This window comes from Diabrotica virgifera, chromosome 3 (genome assembly GCF_917563875.1).
Source record: "Diabrotica virgifera virgifera chromosome 3, PGI_DIABVI_V3a".
Lineage (NCBI taxonomy): Eukaryota > Metazoa > Arthropoda > Insecta > Coleoptera > Chrysomelidae > Diabrotica > Diabrotica virgifera.
The window spans coordinates 200,335,326-200,347,561 of record NC_065445.1 but is presented as its reverse complement, the minus strand read 5'-3'; the positions used below and the strand labels follow the sequence as shown (position 1 = coordinate 200,347,561).

Sequence of the window (12,236 nt, the reverse complement as noted above, 5' to 3'; positions counted from 1 at the left end):
TTATCCAAAGATATTTTTGAATTGCGTCCAATGAGCAAATACATATTTCTCAATTTAAGTCCAAGCTATTTTCGTTTGTTGAAAATATGTTTTTTCCAAGGTAGACGGATCCAAGATTTTTAGTAGATATAGGTAGGTACTGTTTTCAAAGATATTCCACTGACTGTTTATATTCTGATTTTTTCTGTTATCACCTCTTAGTTTTTCGTAAAGTTTCATTTATACTTGTTTCTATGTTTAGTTTAACTTTTTTGTGTATTAATTCTGAAATGTCTGCATTTCGTTCCTTTGGGACTTCTTTGCTTTTTTGGGAGTTAACCCAAATTTTGCAACTATAAGGGTAAGAACAGAACAAGTAGGTCGATGTAGAGGTGTAGGTGTCGGTCGCAGTCGATGTCGACATCCATGTAAAACAAACACATTGTAATGAATGGAAGCGAACAGAGCAGGTAAGTCGCGGTAGAGGTTTAGCGCGATGCCATCCAGGAGGATTACATCGATGCTTTTGAAAATAAAATGAGTTTGTTTCACATGGATGTCTACTGCGCGGCCTACAAGGATGCTTCTCTGTAATTGTTCCGTTCGAAGCCAAATTGTCATTACCTGCGCTATCTGAGTTGATACTTTTTATATAATCCCTTTTTTGTATTCAGTTTATTTTTGAATTTCTTCAAATTTCATTAAACTACTTCACTTGATAGTGGTTCTAGCTCGACTGACAGCGCAGGTGACTTCCTTGCTATGTGCTGTCGACATCGACCGCGACTTAACTAGTGGCATCCGCCACGGCCTACACCTCTACCTCGACCTACTTGTTCTGTTGTTACCCTTAGGTTGTGATCAGAAGCTATGTCAGCGCCTGGATATATCTTAACGGATCTTGTACAGTTTCTAAATCTTTTTACGATCATAATATAGTCTATTTGGTTCCTTATAATTTCTTCTTTTCTGTTTTGGGTGGACTTCCAGGTGTAGTCTTCTAGGTGGTAGTTTGAAAGAAGTATTTGTTACTACCATTTCCTTGTACAAATTTGATTAACCGCTTTCCTGTTTCATTGCGTTCGCTAGTTTCATGATCACCAATCAAGTCTTCGCATTTCCTGGCTATTTTGGCATTAAAATCCCCCATATGATAAGGATTTTATGTTTTTTACATCCTCTAATATTTGGTTATACAATTCTTCAATCCCCTTTCTTCACTTTCAGAAATTGGCGCATAAACACCCTAATCTGATCTTTTTGGCTACGATATCAAGATAAGAGAGAATGAATGAAACCGAGCATTCAAAACGTATACTTTTATAGCATAATTTAAAAAATAAGTGAAGAAAAGTACAGTCGAACCCGCTTATTGGAATAGCCTTCGTGCCAAGCAAAAGTATTCCTTTAACCGGGATATCCTAACAACCGGTTATTGGTGGGTAGTAGTAGTATTCTAATAAGTAAGTTCGACTATGACATTAATTAGGAGTGCGAAACTAGTAAGCAGGGCATTTAATAAGGAGTAAAGGGAACTGATGGTAGAATAGGTCCAGGGCCATAATGAGGTGGTGGAAGGAAGTCAACTATAATGATAAGTAGAAAAAATTTCAAATAAGTCTGAAATTTATTCAACTCTCTGGTCCAGTATTTCCTCGATTCGATATTCACATTGCCTACAAACAAGTTAAATTGACTTAAGTCACTTTACAAAATTTACTGTGTTTAAGATAATGTATTATTCTTGAATATAAACTCAAGAAGCCAAAAATCTTACTATAGTCGGTTCGCTAAACTCAGACACAACTGGCTAGTGATTTTAGTAGGTAATTTTTTTGTTTGTTGCCAATTTTGCCAAAATTTGCAAAATTACTAACTATTTAGTAATTATTAACTATTTAGTAATTATTTTTTTGCCAATTTTACGAAATTGGCAAAGTTACTTACTAAAATCACTAGCCAGTTGTGTCTGAGTTTAGCGAACCGACTATACTAACTACTAATGTAGCTACTAAACTAAAAAAGAAGAATCTTATTTAAAAGAATAAGAAAAAACATCTTAAAGAAATATATTAGCTGAAATGTTCTGAATACTGCAATATTCAGAGACGACTGTATTTTTCTTGTAGATAGCAATGAATTACTTAAAAACTTAATAGAGACAAAAATATTAGATAAAGTCTAAAAGTAAATACAAAGAAAACTAAATTTATGACCATTGCAAAGAATCTGTACGTAGGAGGAAACTTCTACATAGAAATATCAATAATAACATTGGACAGAGTTATTAATTGTAAATATCTGCCTTCCTGCGTAGATAAAAACAGTGATCAGATTAGAAAAATGGGAGTAGGAGTTGAAATAGTAAGATAAATATTTACATAAATGAAAAGGATCTGTACTAAAAGTGAGAAGTAGCTAAAAATATTTAATTTAAATCCAGACAAAAAATCTGAGAGCATTAACTCTTCTCGTGTAATAAGTATTTGGCAAGTATGTACTACCTAAAATTTTTAAAATACTACTGTTGACAAGGTTGATACAGTAGGAAAAATGAAAGAATACCCATGAACGAACATATAAAACACGCTGTATTTTCCTGTCAGCGTGTCATACAAAAAATTGGCCAGCGTAAGTACATGTAATAATTATTATTACATGTACTTGCGCTGGGCAATTTTCTTTGTGACACGGTGACAGGAAAATACAGCGTGTTTATATGTTTGTTCATGGGTATTCTTTCATTTTTCCGACTGTACCTATCTTTGAAGAGCTTAAAATAATACCCACCCACACATTAGTTCGTATTCAAATATCATCAATCTACTGGTTATCAGAATCATAATTTTTCGTATAGCATCTGTTTGGTGTTTGGTGTATTTGTTCCTATAAGCCTAGGTCACACGGGCGATAATTTACGACGCCGTAAGCAGTGGCGGCTCGTGATTTTTACAATAGGGGAGGCTATACCTAACTGTAAAATATCTAGACAAATTTGAACTAGCAAAAAAATGCGCCAAAAAATGTAATTTAGGGCCCCATTTTTTATTTGCATTTCATAATATCATAATTCATAATTTCATGATATCATATCATTTTAAAAATAGTTAGTCTAATTGTAAAAGTTTAATACCAAAGTTTGTGTCGTTTATTTGTTAACAATTCCATCTTTGTAAGTAGATATGCATATCAAAATAAATACAGATTTGAAGTTTTACAGTCCATACAGGATGAAGCTTCACATTTTTTAAGATACTCAACTGAATTTTTTTAATTCTAAACGCGGCCTACTATGAATTCAAAAACACGATAAATTACCGATATTTTGCTTTGCGTTACAGATATCGGAAAAAGTTATTTGAATAAGTTGTTCCAAATATTAGTTTAACCCCACACACCAAATTTCATAACAAAATTCACACTTTTAGCTTTTTCATTATTTTGAGTCAGGACCCTAAAAAACTCGTTGTCCCGAGATGCACGCAACGGAGCCGAGAAGGCTACTTTGCCTCTTCTTTGCCTCCCTTGGTATATCTCCGGGCAGCGTGTGATGGCACCGTAGATGCCACTGTCAGGAGACGCACGCCTGCTGCGCTGCGCGGTGCATCAGCTACGGAGGCTGTTCCGCTTCTCGGCTCCGTTTATGTTCATGCATCTCGGGATAACCCAGGGTCCTGCCTACAATAATAATAAAGAAACTGAGACGCAGTCATGCGTTCTAATGATAATGCTCAGTGCGTATGGACATTTAGTGATAATATGGAATTTACATGTTGTATAATAGTGAGAGTGCTTGTTGTTTTCGCGATTCACGATAAACAAACAGTGTAGAGTGTGTAAAAAATGTATGGGGAGGCTAAGCCTCCCTTGCCTCCTCTGACGAGCCGCCACTGGCCGTAAGAGCAGTAAACCTGACGAGGCATTGGTTGACTAACTCCTATTTCATCTACAATTGGTGGAGGAGTTATAGTCTGGGCACATTATCGGACAACAGGCCATTTTTGGGAAAAGTCATTTACCAGCAATCGAATCTTATGATTGTATATATTAATAATATAGGTATGCAAAGTCCACAGATAGTGTGCTACTTTTTTATAAACAAAATGGCGCACGAAAATCGTGTTTTTTTTTTTAATTTTTGCTGTATAACCGTAAAGATTTTAACTTTACACCAAAAACACTCAAATAAAAATTTACCGTAATTAAATTCTGCATAGAGACATGTTTTGTCTGATTTACTTCGACGAAAATTTTCCCCTGAGAATGCCGGTTTTTCCAACAAAATCTTTAATTTTCAACTAAAATTTTAGATAAGTAATCGTTTATTAATAATTAAATAACTTGGTAGCATAAAAGCTCTTTTAATATAGATTATAATTCCAGAAGCCGATGGAAATGAATGAACAGTTTAGCAACAATTGAATTGTTAATTAGAAATTTACGTTCGTTATAATAACCACAAAAATTTGATACATTAGAATAACTATGATCTTTGTATAAAAAGACACTGTACCTATCTAATCTACTCTACAGAATTGAAATTGGACTATTTAAGCGGCATCAGGAATATTTTAAAATTATTAAAAATTTTTTGCCTTATAAACAAATAGAATATCTCAGGAAATATTAAATTAAATCACGAAAACGGTATTGGAAAAAAAGCGGCAGGACATTTCTTTTAAAAGAAAAAACGTTTAATTGTGATGAGTGGTTCCTGAGATACAACCGGTCAAAGTTGACCAGAATTTGCGGCAAAGATATAAACAATAGGATCATAATTTTTGAACCATCACCTTTTTATTTTTATCCTCTTTCTTCACACCAATTTTCATATCTTTAAAATAATGATAACATATATTATTATAATAAAAACTATCGATATTACGAGTGAAAATTGCCAAAAACAGCAAAATTCGAATCAAAAATTAGGTTGAAGGAAATGTAATCTCAAAGTTCAAAATCGGTATACGTTAAAAAAAAGCATTTTCCCGGCTTCCCATGGATCAGTTTTGTTCATTCCTTTTTTGTTCCCAAGTAACTAGAGTAGAGCCATCTAACTAACGCATTATTAAATGTCAAAGTTGCTTTTGTTTTGTTATAATAAATTAATTTATTCATTATAACAAAATTTTTAATTTGTTTAAATCAAGATTGTTTAAATAAGTATACAGCTTTCAAATGAGAATATGTATTTGTGTTTTTAACGTTAAAAGGTACACTTCTAGTAAGTTTATCTAAAAAAAGTCTACAACTGAAAAAATATGTAGTTTTCTTTTCGTATAAATAAATTAATCTATTATAACAAAACAAAAGCAAGTTTGACATTTAATAATGCGTTAGTTAAATGGCTCTACTAGAGTTACTTGGGGACAAAAAAAAAGAATAAAGAAAATTGCTCCATGGGAAGCCGAGAAAATGCATTTTTTTAACATATACCGATTTTGAACTTTGAGATTACATTTTCTCCAACCTGATTTTTGATTGGAATTTTGCTATTTTTGGCAATTTTCACTCGTAATATCGATAGTTTTTATTATAATATATGTTGTGATTATTTTCTGTGTGTATTTCTAAATTAGTGTGAAGAAAGAGGATAAAAATAAAAAGATGATGGTTCGAAAATTACGATCTTATTTTTTATATTATTGCCGTAAATGCTGGTCAACTTTAACCGGTTGTATCCCAGGAATAGCGTTACCAGGTGTCCCGATTTGCGCGGGACGTCCCGATTTTCAGGGGTCTGGGGACGCGTACCGATTTGTACGTGATCGGGACACTAAATGTCCCGATTTTCACCCACGAAAACCAATTTCAGGAGGACTTGAAGTGAATTTTATAACTATGTTATAAGAACAAGGAACTCCTAAAAGCGGCAAAATCGAATGAAAAATATAATTTTAATAAAAAATAAATAATTCACTTAATCTACGATTTGTTTTTGTAATTTCGTCTGATTATTATTATTATGTAGGATTAAAAAATACAGATTATAGAAACACCTTGTAGTCCAGTAAATGAACGGTAAATACGGCGATACCGTGTAATTTTCAGGATCAACTCCGAATTGCATAAAAATTTGGACGGCTTGTGCCGTTTGTTGCTTTTACTCGGGGGTGACAGTCACCCCTAGTTGGGGGTGAAAAACCGCGCGTTTAAAATAAGTCAGGAGATAGATAAATTGACTAATTCTAAGAAATTTTAGTTCTATACAATTTTAACTTAGTTAATACTTTTCGAGTTATTTACGATTGAAAATGTTTATTTTTCGACAAAAAAATCACGTTTTCAGGCGATTTTCACAAATAACTCAAAAGTAAGTATTTGATTTAAAAAAATATTGTTAGCAAAAATGTAGCATAATATAAAAAAATTAAAAAAATTTTGAACTCATAAAGTCTATAGACCCAGCAAAAGCAAAGTTGTAGCTCATGAAAAATACGTTTTTATTCGTCAAATTCCAAATCAAATATTTCAACGTGAAATAACCAAGAAATAAAACACTTTTCAGGAAAAACCAATTAAAACATTTTTATTAAAGCTTTATTTTTACGTTTTAAAAAAGTTTCTAGCATCAAAACTAAGCGAGTTATGCTCAAAATCAAGTTTACTCCATTTTTTTGGTAAATCGTGAAAATCTCCCCCTACTTAGCCCCCAAATGAAATTAGTCGTTACCGCTTTACAAACAATTTATTTTACTTATGTATTTTTTACATGATTGAAAGGGCCTGAACGAGTCACTAATCACGAGTGTATGCAAAATATGAACAGCCATATTTCAACCAATTTTTGTCTTACAGAAAAACAAAATGAATCTATCATATTTATAAAAGCAAGACCTACCTACTTTTTATTCCTTGAGATTTTTAGTATCCCTAATACTTTTTAAGTTATTTTGAAAAAAGGGCATTTTCCAATATTTTAGGAAAATTTGTTTTGCTATAAAATCAAATTTTTTCAAAACTAAGCACTCCCAACTGGTAAACCTTACAGATCGTATCAACAATACACATATAAAGTAAATGGTAAAGCGGTAACGATTAATTTTATTTACGGTGCTAAATAGGGGGAGATTTTCACGATTTTTTTACGAAAAAAAGGAACCAACTTTATTTTTAGCGTAACTGGCTTAGTTTTAATGCTAGAGACTTTTAAATAAAACAAAATTAAATATGTTTTAAACACTTTAAAAATTTTTAATAGGTTTTGCCCGAAAATTGCTTAATTTTTTGGTTATTTCAAGTTGAAAAATTCGATTTGGAATTTGACGAATAGGAACGTATTTTTGATGAGCTACAACTTTGCTTTTACTAGTTTTATAGACTTTCTGAACATTAACCATTTTTTTTTGCTTTTTTTAAAGCTACATTTTTGCTAAGAATATTATTTTCGATACAATTACTCGAAAAGTATTGACTAAGTTTAAAAATTATATAGAACAAAAGTTTTTTAGAGTTGATCCATTTTGGGACTTACTTTAAACGCACGTTTTTTTTTTACCCTCGATAAGGGGTAACTGTAACTGTCACCCCCCAAGTAAAAGCAACCAACGGTACAAGTTCAACTTTGAAGTAGACAGTAAGTAGAACCTAAAACCAGATTTTCATGCAATTCGGAGTTGACTCTGAAAATTACACTCCAAAACGGTAATTTACTGGGCTATTGTTCATTTGTCCCGATCTACAACCCTAAATCCCGATTTGTTTTTGCTTATGTACCGATTAAAAACAAATCGGACCTGGCAACACTACCCAGGAATCACTCATCACAATTAAACGTTTTTTCTTTTAAAGAAGCGTCCTGCCGCTTTTTTTCCATTACCGTTTTTATAATTTAATTTAATTTAATATTTCCCGAGATATACTATTTGTTTATAAGCCAAAAAGTTGTTTATAATTTTAAAATATCCTTGAGGCCAACTAAATTGTCCAATTTCAATTTTTTAAAATACATTCGATAGGCATAGTGTCTTTTTATACAAAAATCTTAGTTATTCTTATGTATCATAATTATTGTGGTTATTATAGCGACCGTAAATTTTTGATTAACAATTCAATTGTTGCTAAACTGTTCATTCAATTTACATTGGCTTCTGGAATTATAATCTATACAAAAAGGGCTTTTATACTACCAAGTTATTTAATTATTGATAAACAATTACCTATCTAAAATTTTAGTTGAAAATTAAAGATTTTGTTGGGAAACCCGACATTTTCCGGGGAAAATTTTCGTCGAAGTAAATCGGGAAAAATATGTCTCTATGCAGAATTTAATTACGGTGAATTTTTATTTGGGTGTTTTTGGTAAAAAGTTAAAATCTTTGGAGTTATAGAGCAAAAATTGAAAAAAACACGATTTTCGGGCACCATTTTGTTTATAAAAAAAGTAGCACACTATCTGCGGACTTTGCATACTTATATTATTAATATATACAATTATAAGATTCGATTCCAGCAATAAAATTGCTGGTAAATAACTTTTCCTAATTTTGCTAATTAACCCAGAGTATTATGAGTTTACTGCTCTTACGGCGCCGTAAATTATGGCCCGTGTGGCCTTTCGCTAAAGTTGTGCTCACAACGAGACGCCGACCCTCGCTCTATGGTATCCCTCGTACTGCTCGTACCATATTATCGATCGCCGGATGCGTTATTTTAAATGCGAGCGTTCACCAAAATGAAGAGTATAATACTAAGCTCTAGGCTAGGATACGATGCGATGGTCTCCGTAGTGAACGCACCCTAAGAGATTCGCTCTCTTGAGGAAATGTCAAGCATACCACGTCCTATTCTTCTTTGGGCTACAAGTATCGTGTTTAGGTTCGACTTTCTTTTTATTAACTTTGTTTTTCAAAACAGAGTAAACGATGAAAATGATGGTTACATACCTACATACATTCAATATACCTATCCAACTGAGCATTCCGAAAGAATGTGTTAAGGCCACAATTGTATTATAATTAATTAAACAAAATTCAAACATTCACCAGTCATAAGAACTCTTCTAAAACCGTATGATATAGTTACAAGTTGTATAAGTCCTGCACCTCCAAACAGTTGAAAACGTGAATGACAGGTTCCGAATCACGAAAGTCAAAGAGGTGCAGGGAAATCCCCAGAAATGGCAGGAATATAATAATTGTTTTAATATAAAAAACCGCTTGATTAACTATAGGGTCAGTTAGAGGCAATAAATATCAAGAAGATCGCCTGTAAATAGTGAAATAAACTACAGTGGAACCTCGATAACTCGGATTAATCGGGACCGCGGCCGATCCGGGTTATCGAAAATCCGGGTTAGCCGGAGAATATAGTAAAAATTAATAAATAACCTCCATTACAATTACAAAAACATGAAACACATATGCACAGTACACATCTAAATTACGTATAGTTGTATAGAGTGTAGAGTTTTGTTCATTTCTTGGTAAAAAACTCAGTCATACTGTAGAGATGTACCGACACCATAATATGGTAGGTCTGGATCCTGCGTACAAAAAAAAATTGATAAATAGCAAGCTGAAAATTTGTTATTAGCTTAAGGGTGTCTAGTCGGACACACATTAATATATGGGAACACTGGAACAGGGGAAGTTTTAACTGTGGAACAGGTTAAAAATTTGGAACGGTCAGACCACGAAAACGGCACATGTATTTTTTCCGACAGAACAGACTTAAACTCTCCGAACAGAGATTAAACTCTCATGCAAAAATCAGACTGCTATTTATCACCAAATTGGCGTTTTAATGAGTGGAACATGTAGAATATGTCAAATGACAGGAATTATGACAGGTGATAAATAGCAGTCTGATTTTTGCATGAGAGTTTAATCTCTGTTCGGAGAGTTTATGTCTGTTCTGTCGGACAAAACAAATGTGCCATTTTCGCGTTCTGACCGTTCCAAATTTTTGACCTGTTCCACAATTAAAACTGCCCCTGTTCCAGTGTTCTCATATATCAAAGTTTATCCGACTAGACACCCTTAAGCTATTAATAAATTTTTAGCTTGCTATTAATCAACTTTTTTTTCATACGCGGGATCCAGACCTATGGTAGCATAATATCATATTATGATGCTGCAATAAATTTATTTTAAAGATTCGTCTTTATCAATCCTACCTAATGTTTCTTTTCCATTGTCACTGCAACATTTTTACGTTTTGTTACCATTAGGTAGACAAAGCAAACACAATCTGAAGCACGATTACATTACAGAACGGAAGTGATTAATAGGCTGTACTACACACAATACAAGAATTTTTAAATAGTCACGTCTTTTTTAAACAATGCTAAGACAGTTTGACATAAATAAAGAAAAAGGAATACAGACAGGTGTCTGTTCTTTCCGATAAGCTGAGACGGTCGCTCTGGCTGCCGCCGTGTGCATGAATCATTTTTACTATTGTACTTATGTGTTCAAATTACACAAATACACATTATCTCTGAAATATTATTTGGCCTACATACATTTTTATTTGATAAAATTGTTAAATTGTTTATTTGTTAAATTTTTGTCTGATGAAAATCGGTCCGGGTTAGCCGGACTTCCGGGTTATCGGGGGCCGACTTATCGGGGTTCAACTGTATTTGTAAATAATTCGAACCCAGTGTTTTAATTCTTGCTACAATACCAAGTTAAAAAAATATATTTTTTAAATGTCTGCATATTTTATTTTATCTAACAATAAAACACTCAAGTGATCACTTTCAAGTGATCACTTTCAAGTGATCACTCACTTTCTCAAGTGATTTCTCATCACTTGAGAAAGGCACTCTGCCGAAACAGCTGTAGTCACTTAGTTATAATAAATTTTGTGGAAGTATAGAAAACAAACGTTTTCAGTGTTTTATTGTTAGATAAAATGAACTTCCATCAAGTAACGGTCGAATCCATCAAATATTTTATTTTTATTAAATTTCTTAGTCTTTATTTTTTTAAGCTATCATTTTGTCCATTAGTACTTTTTTGCGCAATACAAGATATTTAACCAAATATTGCCGGTGCGGAATAAAAAAGACTTAACTACAAAAAGCCAAATTTCTCAGGAGAGCAAAAAAACGATTTTTAAATATTTAAAATAGGGATTAAATGAGGAGTAATCGTCCATGAGCATCGGTATGGCGTTTATTGTTACAAGGATGGCTTTTATTTTTATCCCTAATGGTTCGAATTTCATTATTTTAATTTAATCCCCCCATTTCAACCCTTTTTACAGTTGCGTCATTTTTCATGTAATAATTTTTAAATGTTTAAAATAGTGATTAAATAAAGACTAACAGTCCGGAGCATCGATATGGCGTTTATCGTTACAATTATGGCTTTTAGTTTCATCCCCGTTGGTTCGAATTTAATTATCTCAATTTAATCCCCCTATTTTCAACCCTATCTACAGTTGCGTCATTCTTGATCTGAAATTTTTTTTGTACAAAAAAACTATTTTTAATATTTATTATGCCGTTTATTCTTACAGCGATGATTCTTATCTTCATCCCTATTGGTCCGAATTTCATTATCTTAATTTAGTCCCCCGATTTTCAACTCTATTTATAGTAGCGTCATTATTCATCTGAAACAAGGTATAAAATGCTGCGTATTTCAGTAACGACGCAACTAGTACCCTGTAGTAGCTCAGCACATAGTTAAAGTTCGGTCGCTTTTGTATTATTTGTACACAGTATTGTAGAAGTTAATTACGCAATAAACAGGAATTGACAAAATTTGCAGTTACGTCATTCTTATTCCGGACCGGCGATATCACAGCCTCTTTAGCTCAGTGGCAGAGCACTGGTCTTGTAAACCAGGGGTCGTGAGTTCAATCCTCACAGGAGGCAAAAATTTTTCGTTAAAATGTGTTCGGAACTATCTTCAACTATCTTGCATTGTCCTGTCCTACATTTAATACTATCCATAACGTTAACATTTTCTTATTCCAGTACCCATGAAATAACTACGAATATTGCCATGGGAAAAATATAACTACAGAATTCTCAAATTTCTTTATAGATATTATTTTCTAACTGAAATAAAAAACATGTAATTGCATTTGCCTCCTGTGAGGATTGAACTCACGACCCCTGGTTTACAAGACCAGTGCTCTGCCACTGAGCTAAAGAGGCGATGTTTCTGGCTCAGCAAAACGATTCTGGCTCTTGAATGGTTTTTACCATAAGCAAGGTTGTTAGATTTTCTTGGACTTCTTCATGCCCTAACACCCATTTTGCAGATATTTTATAACCTCGTATTACTACATATTTTATG

The 12,236-nt window shown here is 33.0% G+C and overlaps 1 protein-coding gene and 2 non-coding genes across 4 annotated transcripts in view; 2 read left to right on the top strand and 1 right to left on the bottom strand.

Moving 5' to 3' along the window:
* LOC114336085 (uncharacterized) overlaps positions 1–12,236 on the top strand; it is a 312,006-nt gene that overhangs the window by 225,342 nt on the left and 74,428 nt on the right. The gene's annotated exons all lie outside the window — the stretch shown is intronic.
* Trnat-ugu (transfer RNA threonine (anticodon UGU)) lies at positions 11,738–11,809 on the top strand. Its single transcript has one exon. It is a non-coding gene; the product is annotated as a tRNA-Thr (tRNA).
* On the bottom strand, positions 12,023–12,094 carry Trnat-ugu (transfer RNA threonine (anticodon UGU)). The gene has a single exon. It is a non-coding gene; the product is annotated as a tRNA-Thr (tRNA).